The 19266-nt window shown below is 50.5% G+C and overlaps 1 long non-coding RNA gene across 1 annotated transcript in view; it reads right to left on the minus strand.

Moving 5' to 3' along the window:
* Positions 1–1173: 1173 nt before the first annotated feature.
* The window catches only part of LOC144944296 (uncharacterized), a 53804-nt gene continuing 35711 nt past the window's right edge, over positions 1174–19266 (minus strand). The window contains exons 2-3 of the long non-coding RNA XR_013639572.1: positions 2851–2929; positions 1174–1204 (exon numbers count right to left, since the gene is read on the minus strand). This is a non-coding gene — a long non-coding RNA (uncharacterized LOC144944296). The remainder of the gene's footprint in view (positions 1205–2850; positions 2930–19266) is intronic.

The raw sequence follows: 19266 nt of genomic DNA on the forward strand, positions 1-19266 counted from the left end.
AAAAGTACGGAGAGACATGCGCGCGCCTGTGGATCCACGTAATCGATACGTACTCCGTTAAAAAAACGCGTTTGATTCATATCCAGATCGCCGTTGCACAGGGGTCAATATTTCTCCGTGTGTCTCGATGTGTTTATTTCATCTCGTGGTTAAATTAAGGATGCTGAATGACCGCCGTTGTGTCGCCGCATTTGCATTGCAGCTTACCGCTGTTTAGTTGTGTCAACAACAGAACAGCCATTCTGTTTGGAGAGGCCTTGGCGGGGGAGGGTTTGTGTCACTGTGTGTGCGCCAGTGTCTATGTCTGCGTGTGTGTGACTGTGGGTGTGTGACTCAACAACAACGAGCCGGGCTGATAAAATGCAGCAAGTTGGCACAGTAGGGGGTACAGCTGGTGGTGCATCTACCAGTGGTCATCTCAGTCGGTCAAACCACGGCACTTGCAGGGTCTGTCCCGAGACATCCTCCACCAAGCCTGGCACAGTAGGGGGTACAGCTGGTGGTTCATCGACCAATGATCATCTCAGTCGGTCAAACTATGGCACCTGCTGGGTCTGTCCCGAGACCTCCTCCACCTAGCCTGGCACAGTAGGGGGTACAGCTGGTTGTGCATCTACCAGTGGTCATCTCAGTCGGTCAAACCACGGCACCTGCTGGGTCTGTCCCAAGACCTGTCAGTGAGCCTTCGACACTTCACGCGACAGCCTCAAAGTGCACCTGGCCTGGCACAGACGCCGTGGTGACGTCACCGTCACTTGGTGGCGAATGGCGGCTGTCCTATGACGTGTGTGGGGCGTGTCTTCACTCTGTGCACGCGTGACACCGCGAGAGTCTGCGTACGTGTGTGTGTGTCTCTTTGTTTGTGCGTGGGGGATCTTTGTGTGTGGGGGAGAGGGGCAGGGACTGTGGGATTGTGGGGCTTAGCCAGGCGAGCACAACGGCTAAGAAGGGGCGGAGAAATTAACACGAAACTGTCGCGTTCGGGCCACCCAAAGGAGCCAGCTGTCGGGGGAAAAACATGCGCAATGCATTCTGGGAACAATAGGCTTTTGTTGTAAGAACAAGGAGCTGGCACGGATTGCTGCTGCTGCTGCACCACCGCTCCTTCGTTCACCACCCCCATTCCTTCCCTCCCTGGCTCGCTCTCACTCCCTCCCCTGCACTCAACGACTCATCCAACTTGCCATTGATGGATGGATGCCCCCTGAGAGAGAGGGAGAGTGAAAGAGCAAACAATAAAACATGGAATAAAAGTCAAGTTTTTTGTTTTTTTTTCTTCCCCCCGCGAAGGGCGAGGGACGATCCAACCCCTCGGCCCGCCACCCCGCGTTAATTGAGGAGGCTTTTGTGCGATCCCTTAACTCGATGGCGAATTAAGTTGGCGGCGACGCCTCCGTTCTCAGAGGTTGACAACCAGACGATGCCCGGTTTTGCGGGTCCCCCCGTTGCGTTTATTTGTTGTTTTTGATCCTCTCAGCCCCGGCACTGTTATCCTATAGTCTGGCTCTCGAACGAAACGTCGTGCCAAGTACTACGCTGCTTCTCTGCCTTCTTCCTCCTGTCGCAAATTTTTTTTCCCCCTCCGATATTTTCCGCGAAGAACGGCGATAACAACGCGCCTTGAGAATTCCTTTGTAAATGCGTATTCACTAGTCCCCCCCTCCCCTCCTCCTCCCCCCCTTAACTTTCCCGTGCACCAAGGTCGTGGGGCGTTCGTCCAAGTCGTCCACATTGGGACGTAAAAAGAATGGACGTTTGCCCACACTTTCTCCAACTGCACGCTACCTGCCAATCGAAATGCTGTATAATGTAAAACAACAACAACAAAATGGTGACACTTTTATTTATATCCATCGATGGAAATGTGAACATAACAACAACTAGATCCTGAGCAGAACACTTCTAATAAGGGATAATTACAGTAACGTACGGTGCGAAAGAAACTCAACGTAGACACATACGTATCAGCTTACGGACCAATGACATGTACTATCTCTCGCACGAAGCAGACCTGGGAGATTGCAGCTTATTTCATAATCAATTGCGCGCCATCAGCCATGATCTATCCACTGCTGGACGGAACCCTCCCGCAGGTCCAATGATGCCACGATCCGTCTGGCTCCTGCGCGCGCGTACACCAATCTGGGCATCTGTGAAAAAGAGCTTCGTAGCTCATCGGATTCCTCCGGTATAATCAAATATTCTGATTGAATCGCATCACTCCGCCTCTGTGGTGGAGCCAATGGGATCGGGTGGCGTCCCTCCTTTGGTTGCAATTCCCTACAGTGCCGGATTATCCTCGTAGCTGCATATGCTACGGGCCCCGCACTTTCAAGGGCCCCACGCTAAATGCTTTCAAGCTATCAATTCCGGTTCAGTAATTCTGCACTTGCTCTATTACTATAGTACTATACTGCCTTCAACTTTTATGAACGACTGGGTGTTTAAGCTTAGCGATGTGTCGTATTATCTGGCTGTATAGCAAATGAAAAAAATACAATTACTTTACTATGCACGTAAAAAAATTAGTTTTTAATATTCATGTGTTTTTTTGTTTTAATATAGCATATGCTACAGGCCCCACACTAGCTTAATCCGGCACTGATTCCCTCGCGACACTTCCGGCCACGTGTCCTGCCCAAACCCATGCAGTTGCATTCATCGCCCGTCAAGAGATGTCTATGACAGGCGTCTGCACATATAGAGTCACCAACGCATGGTGTGACTCTCTTCCTGTTCCCAGTCTAACTCTGAGCTCGCGTCTCTCCACGCCTGTTTTTGCACATTTTTGCGACGACGTAGAAAGGAGGTCAAAGTTCAGTCCCGAAATTTGGTCGCCTCAAAACTCACCGTGTTTTGGAAAGGCCTCCAAGGCAGGCGGTCTCTGGAGACGGCATTCGGCCTACTTGTCCACGTTGGCCTGACGTCCCTGTCGAAAAACAAAACAAAACATTGAGTCCTCCGTACCCATACTTTTTTTGTCACATCACACGCGATCAACCAATCGATACAATGTGGCTGTACCCTTTTTATACTTCCGTGTGGAGAGAGTTGGGTGGGATCCGAGAAGATTGGCCGTTCGTTCCCATTTGCCATGTCGGGACATTGGAGCGGTGGAAATGCGAACGGCAAGTCAACAAATGTGGCGGAGGCAACAGTGCAGCCCTGACAATTGCTGCTTGAAGAGAGGCGGCATGGGGATTTATGGGAAGCGGTTGCGTAGTGGTTAGCGCGGGGGCTACGAACCCGGATAAAAAAAAACTAATGAAACTTCCTCCGTTGTTTCAACCGCCGCGACATTGAATCGAATGGAGCCCACGACCTCTCGAATCGCGAGTCCAGTTTCGCGGCACCCGTTACAACCCCACGGTGACAGCGTCCACGACATTTCCAATCCACGTAACAATGAGGTGGTGGGGTGCTGGTGCTGGTGGTGATGTGAGACGACGAATTCGCTCGACGAATTCGCACGACGAAGCGGCAACGCATTGAAGCCGCGTGGTCGAAGGGCAAGCGACAAAATAAAAATGGAGTCCATCACGCGAGGCGGCCCTTCTTTTCTTGTGGGAGGCGGCACTGGAGGGGGGGGGCAGAAGGAGGAGGCCCCTTTTGGGCGCTTTAGAGAAGAAACGGCTCAGCCCCAATGAATAAGTAATGGGGCATGCGGCCGTAAAAAAAAAAGACAAGCTCTTATCCGAGCCAAGCGGATGCCAAACCTCAGTGGAAGCAGTGAGCCCCCCTTCCCCCACTCACCTCGGTAGGGCAGCTCTCGCTTGGGTCGACGTCTGTGCGGAAAAGAGTGCATCTTTAAAAGAGAGAGAGAGAAACGAGTCCTAATTGAACAAGATTGAACGCGTTGATAATAGGCGAGGACGCGGGACAGCCCGAGTAAGTGGAGGAGAGACAGGGAGGTAGGTGAGGTCCCTGAACATTCTCCGTAGGAGTTGGTCTGGCCTTAGCACGGTAGTGGTGACGACGACGATGATGATGGGACTCTATGCGGAGTTCCAATGAGTTAACTTCATTAACCGGGCGATGGGGAAATGCTGACCCCTGTCCATCAAAGTCCCCGTGTCGTGTCGGTACGCAGCAACATTGTCGCTGATATCGCTCGAGATGTTGCCGAGGAAACCTGGCTGCACCACGGTCGTTGTGGCCGTACGCGTGGCCACCTCTTGGCAAAGTTATGGTTGCAGTGGTTTAATTTCGATTTACAAATCTTCTGAAATGCAGTGGCACGTGCATTGCAGGGAAAAAAAAGATGCATTTAGATGTTTTTTTTCTTATCAAGAGAAGAGAGTCACAGGCAGAGGAGAAGAGGCAGGGCATTGAGTCTGCACTAGGCCAGGGACAGGGAGTCAACAGCACAGATGTCTGGTGGAAGAGAGTTGTAGACATTGGGAGCAGCAGAGAAGAGGGGGGGGGGCATGAGGCCACCCCATGCCTCGCGTGGCCTGGGAAAGCCATCATCCAGCAGTGGATTGACAAAGAGGTTACTTATTGAGTGGAACGCTGACCAGCCTGTGATCACTTTTGACCGGATAGTTTTTGTCACCCGTGTGACGCCATGTAGCTTGGCATACAGCCCAGCAAACAACTCGCATATTGAACACAACATTTAGTAGTTGAGTGGTACTCCGAGAACTCACCAACCCATTGAAGAGATGTTGCCAGTCGTACTTAACCAAACGCGTGGCACGGAATCAGAGTGCTTTAGACTCTGGTTGCACTCAGCAATGATGCTCAGGATGAGAATCATCAACAGAAAGGCAAACATTGTTACATCCATAATAATAGTTTTTGGGTTAGATCGCGTAAGTATAAATGTGTTGCAACCCTCCACCACCCGACATGTCCAATCAGTCAAAAATGTGTCACGTTAACAAAACGCCAGTTAGTTACTTCTTCAGCCCACCAGTGTGTTTGAAGAGTGAATCTACAACATTTACAATTTGAGTAGTACGACGTTTCGCGGGCGGTTTGCCAGAATAGTGAAGCCATCCACCTGCTTCCGATCCTAAATGTTGTGGATTCACTCTTCAAACACACCGGTGGGCTGAAGAAGTAACTATTTGTCTTTTGTCAACGTGACACATTTTTTACTGATTAGCCGTGTCGGGTGGTGGAGGGTTGCAACACATTTATAATAACGCAATCTAACAAAACACCTTGATTATGAATAATACTGGTCGCGAAAGCCTGCCTACGTGTTAAATTGTTACATCCATGCGAGTATCCAACAATTTAGGCTTCTATCGGTAGATTGCTCATGTTTTTTGGCATCTTACTGCCACGTCTATCTGTGACTGTTGGGGACTTACCCCAAAAAGTCTGTTAAAGGCTATACGGGGGATATTTGTCTTTGTAGCACGACGAACCCAGCCATCCAAGTTCGATTCCCACTCACGGCCACCAACACCAATGACGGTTATCTGAACCAGTCCTAGGCCTCCCGTAGGTCGACTCAGCCTCAAACGAGTGCCTGGTTTTACCTTTTTGCACAATCGCCTGGCGTGGTGCTGGCCACCCAACTTCTCGAGTGCCGTTCCGGCCTTCATAATGTGCCCGCTGAAAGCGCGTGCCCCAAGAGTATGATAAGGTGAAACGGTGGGATCTTTGTCTTGTGATGTTCTGCGTGCGCACGTGCGCACGCGCGCACGCGCGTGTGAGACTCTCAATGCTGGCTCGGACCCTCTCTGAACTCTCTGCAGAAGAGGCGGAAAGAATCAAAGCAAAACAGATACGTAACAAAAATGTGCTGGCATCACACTAACCACAGTGCGGGTTTTTTATTTATTTTGTAGAAATCTTGCACCGGTGTTTTTCAGAGCCCCCCCTTCTAACCTCGTCCACATTCTTTCGTTACGTCTGTCGATAAAATTAGCAACATAATCCGTATCGCTATCTGCATCACGAGCTGTAACAGTATTTACAATTCCCCATAAGGCCAGCTGATTGACACGGCTACGACTCCTCCTTGTGTGTCTAGCTAGGAAACAAGTCTGCCTTTATTATTTTCATTATATTTTTTCCCCGCCATCATATTCCAATTGTACTATCGGCGTCATGTCCAGAGAGAAAGAGGGTTCCCGTCTATAAATTCTTTGGGAGTCGGGAGTTCATCGCCTTGCGTCGGAGAAATGGTTGTGGAAGATGATGTCAGAGAGCTACTTCCGAAGTCTCTGCAGGTGACTGAAAAAAAATCAATGCCAGATCGAACCCAGCTTCGCTGAGCCGCACCTTCGATTTGCACAGTTGGCTACGTGCGGTGCGAAAGAAGTTCAACATACGTACGTACATACGAGACGTGTGACCTAGCTAGCGTCTAACTAGCAACGCAACAACCACCGTTTGTTTAAGACTATAGTGTTCGTTTCATGATCAAATAGTCAACATCACTCAACCCGAGGTGTGTGCCTCCTTACACCAAACCGACTTTCACTCGATACTAAACGTGATCATATATCGAATGTGTACTATTTAAGTAGTATTCCTACTTTCTCTCTCTCTGCATGTGTATATATATAATGTGCATAGTACTCGTAACTACCGTGTACTTTTCGACTCACACTCGTTTGTCAAGGATCCAAACGTTCCACTGCCGTTTGCATGGATTACCCACGTGCAGGTCCTGCCCCTCGCTCTTTGCGGTAGATGCGTTCCCAAAAACAACAACAAATCACCTCCCTTCAGAATCGCGCCACCCTTAGACGCTCGAGCACAATGCATCCGCCACGTGAACCCGAGCCCTACATCAACCTCGAGTTCGCTGCTTATAAGTCGTCCTCATTAGGAACCCCTTCGCCTCGTCAAACGGTGACGAGCAACCCTCGTTGTCTGAGTGCCTCTCAAGCACAGAGAGGCTACGCAGAGGACTTGGGACACTTTGGAGGGTTTTTTTTGTTTCTTCTGCCGGTTGAGTGGGGAAAGGGTTGGTGATACGCTCTGGCTCCAGGGTTGATAGTTTTTGAAGCGTCCCGTCGATTATTCCAAGTGCTGGGGAATATACACTAAGTGGGAGGCGCGGACAGGCACGGATGGCCTGTTGTGTAAATGTGACTGAATAAATGAGTAATGGGAGCATTGAGGTTTGAGACGAGTGTGTGAGTGCATCTGTTTGAGTCTGCCGCATATCCGCATCTCGGGCACGCTCTCTGTCCCCGTGTCTTTCTGTGCGTGTATAGATACGTGTGGGTATTTCTAGATGTGCCTGTGTGGGGAGCGGTCGTGTAGCGACCCGAGATCGATTCCCACCCACGGCCAACACCAGCGACTATGATCTGAACCGGTCATGGGGCCTCCCCTCGGTCGACTCAGCCTCAAATGTAAAAAAAACATTGTCACTGGGGAGACAAAGGCGGCCGGGCGTGGTGCTGGCTACCCACCCCCACGTGTGCCGTGCCGGCCTTTATACGTTACGTGCGAGCAAATAGCACTTGCCCCAAAAGTCTGGCACAGGCTAAACGGGGGATCTTTGTGTTTGTGCATGTGTCCATCCATATGTTTGTTCATCTGTGTGTGCACGCGTGCGTCTATGCGTGTCTGTGTGTCAATTCGTCTGTCTGCATTGTGCGTGTATGTGTGTGTGTGCGCGCGCGCGTCTGTGTGCGTCCGTACGTGTCACGCGCATACATACAGACACGCGCACACGCACACGTGCATCTGCTCACGTGCGCGCAAATCGAGCGCGCGCGTGCGCCGCGCTAGAGCGCTCGCCAGCCGGGCACCCGAGCCACGAGAGAGGGCATCGCCAGGGAGACGAAAACATCTGCACGCGCGCTCACCCACCCGCCAAAACGCTCACCCACCCATCCCGAACGCTCACCCATCCACCCAAACGCTCACCCACCTACTCGCTCATTCACTCACCCACCCGCCCGCCCGCCCGCGCGCTCACTCACCCGCACGAAAGCTCACCATCCCTCCCGTCCGTGCGCTCACCCACGCCCTCACCCGCACGCTCACCCACCCACCCGCTTAGACACACGCACGCTCACCCACCCGCTTAGACACACGCTCACCCACCCACCCGCTTAGACACACGCTCACCCACCCACCCGCTTAGACACACGCTCACCCACCCATCCGCTTAGACACACGCACGCTCACCCACGCGCTTAGACACACGCACGCTCACCCACGCGCTTAGACACACGCACGCTCACCCACGCGCTTAGACACACGCACGCTCACCCACCCGCTTAGACACACGCTCACCCACCCACGCGCTTAGACACACGCACGCTTAGGCACCCGCGCGCGCGCTGCCACCACGCGTGAGATACTCCCCCCCCACCCATCCGCCCTCAACTCCATGAACCAGCTCGACTCAAATCCCATTGTCGCTACGGATAAACAGTTCAAAGCTCGCCGTACAAGTGAGGGAGGGAGGGACAGGGGATGGCAGGGGGAGTCTGGAAGGAGTGAGGCTAAATAGAGGAGGAGGCTTTCCGTCACATGCTAATCATCGCATTGTCCCATTCTACGCTTTTTATTCTGCGAGCAGAAAAAAAAACCTCTCGTCACAATAGGATTATGCGGTCCCCCAGAGAATGCTCGCTACTGAAGCAGCAGCATTAAGCGTGCGATAAATAAGAGGCAGAAAGAGCATAACATATATATATAAAGAGCATTAATTGAAAAAAATTACGCGCCTTGTAATATTTTCGCATTGTCGGGCGTTGTATATAATCCCCGGTTTTTTTTAATATTTGATATTAATGTCAATAATGCTGATTGAGACGTTACCATAGTAAAACTAAATAAACTAAATGTATTATTTTTTACACGTGTTCCCTCCTCCCCCTGCCACAAAAATATTCGTTGAGGCGAGAGGCACCTGGTTCCTCCATAGCCATGGAGTCGGCGAGCACAATGACATGAAGAGCCATTCATGTTCGGATTTGGTATTTTAAAAAATAATAACTGCTTCAATATTTCACTTGAATACGAGACGGTGGGGGTCTGCGCTTGCGAAACGTGTACCCCCCTAATGAAATATCTTCGCCGGTTAGAAACATTTAGGCTGGCCTGCTTACGATCCATCCTGGGTTTAACCATATGTGTATGTGTGTGTGTGCGTCTAAGTCGATGTGTTTCTATGTGTGTGGGTCGATGTCTGTGTGTAAGTCCAAGTGTGTGTCTGCCTTTTTCGCCCCAGGCAACGCCGGGTACTAACCGCTAGTAGCAAATCAACTTGACGAAGCGGTCCAATAAAGAGCCACATGCGGCTGTCAACCCCTGCCCATTGCGATGGTCAAGTTGTACGTAGTGATAGTACGTAGTGATAGTCAGTTGTACGTAGTGATAGTACGTAGTGATAGTCAGTTGTACGTAGTGATAGTACGTAGTGATAGTCAGTTGTACGTAGTGATAGTACGTAGTGATAGTCAGTTGTACGTAGTGATTGTACGTAGTGATAGAATGTAGTGATAGTCAGTTGTACGTAGTGATTGTACGTAGTGATCGTACGTAGTGATAGTACGTAGTGATAGTACGTAGTGATAGTGCGTAATGATAGTGCGTAGATAGTGCGTAGTGATAGAATGTAGTGATAGTCAGTTGTACGTAGTGATTGTACGTAGTGATGGTCAGAATCCAGAGTGCATTGTCTTTGTACTGTTCGCCTTTTGGCGTCCTCTGGTCTGACACCGGTGAGACGAGGCCCTCAAGAAGGCTGCTGTCCTCTGGTGTAGGCAAATCAGTTTCAGGGACAATGCCCATATATTATATCAGAGCATGCTTTGTTTGCCTGTTCACAGCAAGTTCTGTGTGGTTAATGCGAACTTGACTCCTTGCAAAAAAATTATCTGTTTGGTGTTTGAACATCTTAACACCTGTTTTATTGCCAGAGAGGGTAAACCCTATTCTTATTTTTTGATACTTTGATTCTGGCAAAAAGGTCCCAATTGTGTTTGAATGCGTTCTGTTTATGCCCCAGCAGTCGATTGATTGTGGCTAGTAATGACGAAGAGGAAATTGAGATACTTAATCTGTTTTGCAAAGGGTAAAACTTACATTATGATGGCATCAAATCAATTTCGGGAATTGTAAAAAAGAAAACCTTGGAGATGATCATATTAACGTTATTAAATTTAGTTTTTACCATTTTGAATGGTCAGTGTATTCATGTTCATGTATGTTCAACTTCTTTTGCACCGTACGTAGCAAACCGCGCTAATCGGAGATGTGGGCAAGGACAACAAACTAAACACAACAAATTATAATAACTTACAGCCGTTTGCTAATCCACTGCTGGATGGAGGTTGTTTGTCCAAACTTCACCACGCTGTGTGAACAGGTGGCCCACCAGGACTGATTCAGATATAACCCACTTCTGATGTTGATCATGACCGAGAATCGAACTTAGCCTGTTGGGTAAAGTAGCACAGTGAGCTTATCCACTCTGCCACCGATACATATACATACATATAAATACAAAGAACCCCCGTATAGCCTTAAGCGACTGTAGGGGCAAGTGCTGTCGGTGGGCACCTATAAAAGGCGGCACGGCACACGAGGGGGTGGGTGACCAGCACCACGCCCGGCCGCCTTTGTCTCCCCAGTGGCGATGTTTGCACATCGCACCAGGTACTCATTTAAGGCAGACATAGGGTGGGCCCCAGAACTGGTTCAGACAATCGTCACCGGTGTTGGCCTTGAGCGCGAATCGAACTCGGGTCGCTGGATTCGTAGCGCAGCGTAGCGCTAACCGCCACACCACCACTCTCCCGACATATAAAGACACACACAGATAAACACACACGCACGTATTCACGTATACACATGCTAACAATGTACGGTGCATTTAATGAAACGGTGAATGTGAATTGTAGCATCACAAGCGCGTGAATCACGGTGACAGCGTCGGGATACCTTCCTCCAGCAGTGGATAGAAAATGGCTCACGACGATGATGATGATGATCAATTAGGAGGTTGTGGGTTCGATCCCGACCCTGACGCCTGCTGCTGTATATTTGAAGTTTGCATGTCTCTCTCCCCGTGGTCGCGTGGATTTTTCTCCGGGTCCTCCGATTTTTCCCTCCACATTTAGAAACCACATCGCGCGTTTAAAGTACGCACGTATGTATGTTGAACTTCTTTCGCATTTGGCTGCTATACATTTCCACATCATAAGCCACTTTGTTGGGCTATCATTTGTGGCCATGTCGTTTCTGAGAATAAGAGCTATGTAACTCCGTTGGCCTTACCTGGTTACATTTTTTTTTTTACAAAATCCTTTATAGTCTAGTTTTTAACTCGAGGGTCAATAGTTGGTGTTGCATGGTCACATTCGCGCTACCCTGGCTCGCCTTTAATTTTCCCATTCATGAAAGAGATGTCGCGTATCGGCCTGTCGATGCTCCGATGTGGATGGCAATATGAACTGCGCACGTGTCAGGCGCGCGCACCTGCCTCGCTAAGCCGACGCACGCACTTAGCACAGAGAGAAAGCGAGAGGAGAGAGGGAGAGAGAGAGAAAGAAGCAGACTTGCAACAACCAGAAAAAAAAATCCACACCGGCCAAAGATAAAGTAACGGGGCGCTCGCTATCTCCGAGCGGAATGTTTAGCCTGGCGCGTAACAGTTTCCAAACGCGCCAGGCTAAACAACGGTCGGGCACCCTCTGCGTTTTGTTTGCAAGAGGGGGGGGGGGAGAGGTGAGAGACAGAGTGTGGAGATGGCGAGGTGGCTGGCGGGAGGGGGAGGGGGGAGCGAAATGCACCATTTTCAGAAAATTTCATTACCCCGAACACAATATCGTCTATCATGTGTCACATAAATCATTTGACAAAGGCAGGACAAGCAATATGATGCTATCGGTTGCTCCTCGGTAAATAGTGCTACAAGAATTTACGCTTTGGGGATAACAAAGTAAGGTGGCTCCGAGCTATCTTTGATCTCTCATTTGAAAGCACGTTATTGAACCACGCGTGAATCAATGAGTCATTGTCTGTTTACAGATTGCCCAACAAACGACGAGCGGGACCCCGCCATCCTTTCCCCTCTCGCCCCCCCCCCCTAATCTGCATGCAGCAGGTGTCCTCATAACCGGCTCCTCCGATGCTAATCGTGCCAGCCACTTTCAAAGGGCGCAGCTATTTGGGTTGCTCTGTTTTTGATATCAAACTACCGAGTCACAGGCGGAAGATTTAACTATTTATTTAAAGCTCCACCACCCACCCCACCACCCCCCCAAAAGTAGTTTTTGACTGTCTGTTTGTATTCCACGGCGACTTTGCAGAGGCTTGGGTCGCGCGGGGTGGTGGGGGGGGCTTGATCGAGCAGAGACAATGTCGCGACGAAGATGACTCGCGATGTTGACATGGCGGTACAGCAAGTAGGTGGACTGTCACGAAGAGAATGCTCGCACGCGTGGTGTTTGCCCGTGCACTCTGATTTTCACCCACGTTTACGTAAACTCAAACATAAGCACAGCGTCGTATATCGTTCTGGAACGGAGATTTGGAGACGCGTTCCAAAAGCGGGCTCTTCGTGGGTAATTTTATAAATTCAGAGTGAAAATTTCCGAAGTAACAATAACAATTGAAAAACACGTATTTTATGGTGCAAATCTCTCTTGAAGAGAAGACTGCTGGACACTCATTACAATGCGGGGAAATAAACTGTCAAGTGACAATATTCCAAGTTGCATCCCAAACCGCAGAGCAATGGTCAAGACTCCCCGCGTGTTTACAATTCTCAACCAGTGGCAGGAATTCCACATTCCCACAAACCGAACTCTAACCCTAAACCCTAACCCCTAACCCTAGACCCTAACCATAACCCCTAACCATAAACCCTAACCCATAACCCTAAACCCGAACCCATAACCCTAAACCCTAACCCATAAATCATAACCCTAACCCTAACCCTAATCCCTAACCCACAACCCACAACCCTAACCCCTAACCCCTAACCCTAAACCCTAAACCCTAACCCCTAACCCCTAAACCCTAAACCCTAACCCTAACCTGTTGGCCGGTGGGGGTGGGCAAGCCTAATCCATTTTGACAACCACCGTTGACTTCCCACAACGTGGTATCTATTTTATCGACCTAAGGGACAAACGAAACGCAGAGTCAAGCACCGACCAGGATTTTTGACCTCGCAACCTTGTAACAGCGAGCCAAGTGCTCTGCCCACTGCTGCCGGCCGGTTAAGTAATAACAATTAATATATAAATTATAACGGAAGGGGCGGGGGGTGCGGGAAGTTGAAATGAAAGAGCTAATAAAGGACTGTAATTGACGGGCACGCTGAGAGATGGATGGCACGGCAGGTCCCTGCAAAGACGCGTGCCGGCCAGACAAAGCCACCGTCCTGTCACCTCTGCCAGCTGTCTGCGACTCTTCCTTTCCTCCCCGGACAGCCACCTTTCACTGCTGCTCATTTAGACACACCTGGACACGCGCGTCAGCGGACAGGACAAAGACAAAGATCCCCCCCCCCCAACCCAAAAAACCTCAGCGGACTGTTGTTGCAAAGGGTCGTGAGCGAGCAGCACCTCTGAAGGCTGACACGGCACGCGATGGGGCGGTCTGGTGGCCGACACCACCACGACCGACCGCCGTTGTCTCCCCGGTGCTGAGATGCGTACACACCGCACTAGGTACTCATTTAAGGCTGAGCGAACCCAATGGAGGGGCAGGAGCGGTTCAGATCTTTGCAGTGAGCGGGAATCGAACTCGGTGCGCCGGGGTTCGTAACGCATCACGCTCACCGCTACACGACAGCAGAGAGAGACTGGATTTAAGTTGAAGCGATAAACTTGCGATAGTGTTGAATGTATCGAGCTAAGGGATGCTGCTGATTGTTACAGTGGCTCACCCACGTGGACATTCATTCGGAGGGGGCAGATCACTTGAGAAGCATTCGATTAGCATGGTTGGCTACGTAGGGTGCGAAAGAAGTTCAACACACGTACATCGCTAAATATACAAGACGAAATGTTGATTATTCCCATTGAACATTATATTGCCATAATGTCCAATTTATGTATTTGTAACAATTTTTACTTTTATATACTTAATTTGTATAGATAATTTTTTTGCTAAATGTTTACCTTTTGCTCTATCTTGCTCTCATACAGTCGTTGACTTGTTTGTTGTTGTAGCTTGCTGACCCGCTCCTATTGCTGGACATCGGTGAAACAGAGTTTCATGGTTTAAAGCTTTCGTGACTGCAGGGATGAATATTCTTGGATCTTTCGGTAAAGTCACGTAGAAGGGAAATAATAAAATAATAATAAATAAAACATACTAAAATTCTCACGACGGCTGCTTGTGTTGTGGCCGAAACGTCGTGAGAATTTGTATTATGTTGAATTTTTATTATTTTATTATTTCCCTTCTACGTGACTTTACCGAAAGAACCAAGAAGAAGAGTTTCATGGCTCACCGGATTCCTCCAGCAGCCTAAATAAACCGGCGGTCACCAGTTCACTCTCCGGGCGCGGCAGTCGAAACATCGGTGCCAGCTTCTGACCCTCCCCCCATCCTCCCCGCGCTATGTCCACCCAGCGGGCGCACCGCTGTTAGCCAATCAGCAGGTCGTGTGCTGTGGGTTGCCACGTGAGCACTCACACATTTATTTTATTTTCCGAGACGTCTCTCCAGCGTGGAGCAATAAGGGGGCCAAAGTTACCCCCCACCCCCCCTCTGGGAGAGCTCGCCGGAGCTTTCCGCTAGCAGCAGCAGCTGCAGCGGCAGTGCGAGCGAGCAATTGCAGGGCCGCGCCTCTATCCCTGCGCCCATTGAATGTCCTCTACTCGTAAATTAGCGTCAATTCGCGGTGCGGTTCCGGCGGCGCAGCAGCAGCAGCAGCCGCGCACTTTCCACCCCCCACAATCTCTCCCCGCCCGCCCCGCCCCGCCCCGCCCCGCCCGCCGCGCCCTCTGCCCACTTGGCTTTTGTCCGTCTCTCGTGTTCCCCGTCGCGCGTTACGCGCAGCGCCCGTCCCCGAACGACCCCGGGGTCAATTAGGGTTGATGGATCTGGGACCTTATCGGGAAGTGCGGCCGCTGCGAGAGAGCGAGCGGCACCGCCGTCGCTGTCTCCTTCCTCTGCACCCGTTACCCCCCAAGCCCCCCCCCACCCCCTCTCAACCCCCACCCCCCCCCCTCCCTCTCAACTAGTGGGACGCGTCCTCTAATGGGGACCCTGAAATTTAATTTTTGCGCGTAAAATCGCGCATTGCGATCTTCCACGATGGGGGTAGCGGAGCCGTTAGATTGGATGCGGCACGGGGCAGTGTTGGGGTGGGGTGGGGTCCGGTTGGCCCCAGGTGTAGTCCACCACATTTAAGAGAGGGGAGTGTTTGGGGGGGGGGTTGGGTGCGGGAATTCCCCTCCGCCGCTCTGTCCCACTCAACTACCGGGGCACGTGCGGCGCCCCTGTTTCAGGTAACCCCCCCCCCACCCACCGCGCGTTAGCCGTGGGAGATTCGCTGAGGGCCGGGCGCGTTGCCGCATCGCGGCTGCACGTGGGGTCTCTGGGTGGGGGTGTACGTGTGATATTGTGGGGAGCGGTAGTGCAGTGGGTAGCGCCATGCGCTACGAACGCGGCGACTAGAGTTCCATTTCCGCTCACGGCTAACGCCAGTGACGTGTTATGTGAACCGGTCCTGGGCTTCCCCTAGGTCGACTAAGCCTCAAATTACTACCTGATGTGGTGCTAGGCACCCACCCTCTCGTGTATCGTTCCATATATAGTCGTGTTATATCCTGGCAAGTGCCCTTCAACTATAGCAATTCACAGCCCATTGTCAATCCACTGTTGGATGAAGGCCTCACCACGCCGCGCCAGTCACAGAGGTTGCTTGACCACACTGTACCGTGCTGGTCGGTGCAGGTTTGTGAGGTTGGGGAGAGAGGGTTGGATGCCTCGCACTGACTCAGATAATCACTCGCCACTGATATTAGCCGTGGCCCGGCATCAAACCCACGTGGCAAAAGAGGCGACGCCTCTTTTTTTCTCCAACTATTTTCCTGTTATCCGATTAAAGCGCCCAGGTCCGGTGGCTAGGAGATGTTAACTCCTTCGCCTGGTGTGCAGGAGGTCGTGGCTTGGATCCCGACCCTGACGCCTGCTGCTGTATATTTGGAGTTTGCGTGTCTCTCTTCATCACGGTGGCTAAGAGATGTTAACTCCTTCGCCTGGTGTGCAGGAGGTCGCGGCTTCGATCTCGACCGTGACGCCTGCTGCTGTATATTTGGAGTTTGCGTCTCTCTCTATCATCATCATCACGGTAGCTAGGAGATGTTAACTACCTCGCCTGGTGTGCAGGAGGTCGTGGCTTCGATCCCGACCCTGACGCCTGCTGCTGTGTATTTGGAGTTTGCGTCTCTCTCTCTGTCCGTGGTCGCGTGGATTTGTCTAGAATCAACATCACGTTTAGAGTATTTGGCTGCTATAGATTTCCACGTGATGAGCCCACGTCGTTGAACTATCATTACATGTGGCCCAGGTCGCTTCTGAACAAAAGAAAATCGATATGGCTCAGTGGGCCTTACCTAATTTTTTAAATAATGTTAGTGAAAGTAACGAAGTGTCAATACAACTGAGGCCCAATTTTCGCATCGCATCACCACGCACTTCCACCATCGCGCCTCTCATCGTGCATTCAAACGAGGCCCGATTTCAAAGTTACTTGCAGGCGAGACCACGTAAAATACCGCGTGCCAATGTACCCCTCGGGGCGTGCACTTTGCGCCTGAAACTACTTTCCGGCTTGTTTGAAGGTGCATCAGTCGCTTTGTTGTATCCTCAACCCGTCAAATGAAACAACATTTTAGCCAACGTTAGCAACAACGCCAACAACAACAACAACAAAACGAGCCGGCGTCAAATTGCTGGAGAGGCGGGAAATAAAAACGGTGACCGATTTAGCAACATGATAGGGCTTCATTTAAGGAACTGAGAGATTGTAAGATAAATAAAAATTTTAAAAATACAACCGTTCAAACTCTCGACGCCACGGTCTCATTTCGCCGCTGTTCGCCGCGCAAGTTTCGGCCGACAAATAATCGTCAGCCGCGTTCTATCCACTGCTGGACGAAGGCTTCTGCAGACCGCTGTTCACCGTCCCATCTAGCCAGGTCCACGTGACCCTTGCTCGCCACTGCCATGTCTGTCCCTCTCTCTCTCTCCAACTCGCATTCGCTCTCTGATCAACAGTCGGCAAGGAGCGTGGACCATCATCACGCGACACTCCGGTCATCGCAGCAGCAGCTGCAGCAGCAGCGGCAGTAGCAGTAGCCGCAGAAGCAGCAGTAGCAGTAGCAGCAGCAGCAGCAGCGGCAGCAGCAGTAGCAGCAGCGGCGGCTTTTGGCTGGACATCGAACAAAGACGGTGGTGGTCACCGCAGTGCGAGCATTGAGGTGCGCTTCTGCGGCCGTCTGGAACGCTCTTCCGTTTCGATATTAGGAAGCCAATAAAGCAATGCACCTTTAAATATCGACTGAAAACGAATTTCTTCAGAAGTGCTTTTAGTGTTCAGCTTGTTGTCCTTCTTTGGTAACCTCCGATTTGCACGATTGGCTACGTACGGTGCGAAAGAAGTTCAACACGCATACACATGCATAAGTGCACACGGTTAAAGCATCAGCGGCAGGGTGCCTCGGGGAGTCCGCGCTGTCTCTAAACGACTAAAACCCTGGGTTCGATCGTCGGCAGACACCCGTGGTTGAACCGGGTTGTCGAGCGTGACGAGCAGATGGTCCAAGCCCAGTCACCAGCGACTGCACGAGGCTCAATCGTTCTGAAATAATTTTGTGTGAACTGAATAAAAAGTTTGTTCCATTGACGTGTGACGAAACAAAACCTAGCCCGGGCAAAATACTAAATTATACCCGCTGGAGTGACGTAACAGGAGTAGCCCTGTGACGTCACACCACGAGGGCTCTTCTCCAGAGCACAGACAGGCTGGTGGTGCGCTTCCAAACCGTCAACATTTTTTCCGCGACCAATATCATCAGTAATAGAGGTTTTTTGGGTTAGATTGCGTAAAATATATAAATGTGTCGTTAAAACCCACCACCACCCGACACAGCCAACTAGTAAGGGTTGTCACGTAAACAGAACGTGGCCAATTCGTCACTCGTACAGCAACACTGATGTGTTGGAGAGTAATTACTCAGTTTGTAAATGTTGTGGCTTGGCTCTCCAACACACCGGTGTGCTGTACTAGTGACGAATTGGCCACGTTCTGTTTATGTGACAACCCTTACTAGTTGGCTGTGTCGGGTGGTGGCGGATTTAACGACACATTTATATATTTACACGATCTAACCCAAAAAAACCTCTATTATGGATTGCAGAAGAACGTCGTCTTCATCTCTTCGCATGCAAACAATAGTAACGTAGGAGTAAAGTTCGGGACTAAACAAATATAATAAAACAATAAATCGTTAAACAAAACAGAAAATACGGCAATATACCAACATATTTTATTTAATTAAATTCACGTATATCCATACGAGTCGAGAGAAAACTATTACTTGGCTGAACTAGGCATTGCATTTAGCAAATGCATACATGCTGTCTCAAGGCAAAAGTTCACTTACCAATTCAACTCTGGCCAATAATACACATGACGATGATGATGACGATTGCAGCGACGATGATGACGATTGTGTTATCTCTAAGCAAAGCAACACAAAACCTCGTCTGCCTCGTTCTTGCCCGAACGCTACAAATGCAAAACAAATGTAATCGACATGAACCCGACTAAGGCCCACGGAGTTGCCCTATTGATTTTAAATTCTCCTGCGTGACACGCACCTACGATAGGCATGCTTGGCTAAGTACGGTGCGAAAGAAGTTCAACATACATACATGATCCACGTGGTAACTGAAATGACTCCTAGCAGGTCAACAGCCATCGTGTACCTCTCAATTGCATGTTTATTGTTCAAACGCACGCTGCGAGGCCATACAGTGTTTTGTTTCTGGCCTGGAAGGTTTGAGTCACTCGATTTTCCACCGTCTGAGCGACGATGATGATGATGGTGGTGGTGATAGTGGTGGTGATGGTGGTGATGGTGACCATCGCGAACCACCACACGCCGCCTGAGTCATCCGGGCCACGCTTGGCCCGAGCCTCACGTGGTCACGTGACGTTGCGATGCGTCGCGTCGTCACGTGGCCACGTGACGTTGGGATTCGGCGCGCGCGGCAAACAGCGGCGGAGCCATTGAGCGCGTGCCGGCAGTGCGACTGCGATTACACTGGTGAACACACTCTTTCTGGCACGAGGTTTTAAGG

This window comes from Lampetra fluviatilis, chromosome 34 (genome assembly GCF_964198595.1).
Source record: "Lampetra fluviatilis chromosome 34, kcLamFluv1.1, whole genome shotgun sequence".
NCBI classification, from domain to species: Eukaryota; Metazoa; Chordata; class Hyperoartia; order Petromyzontiformes; family Petromyzontidae; genus Lampetra; species Lampetra fluviatilis.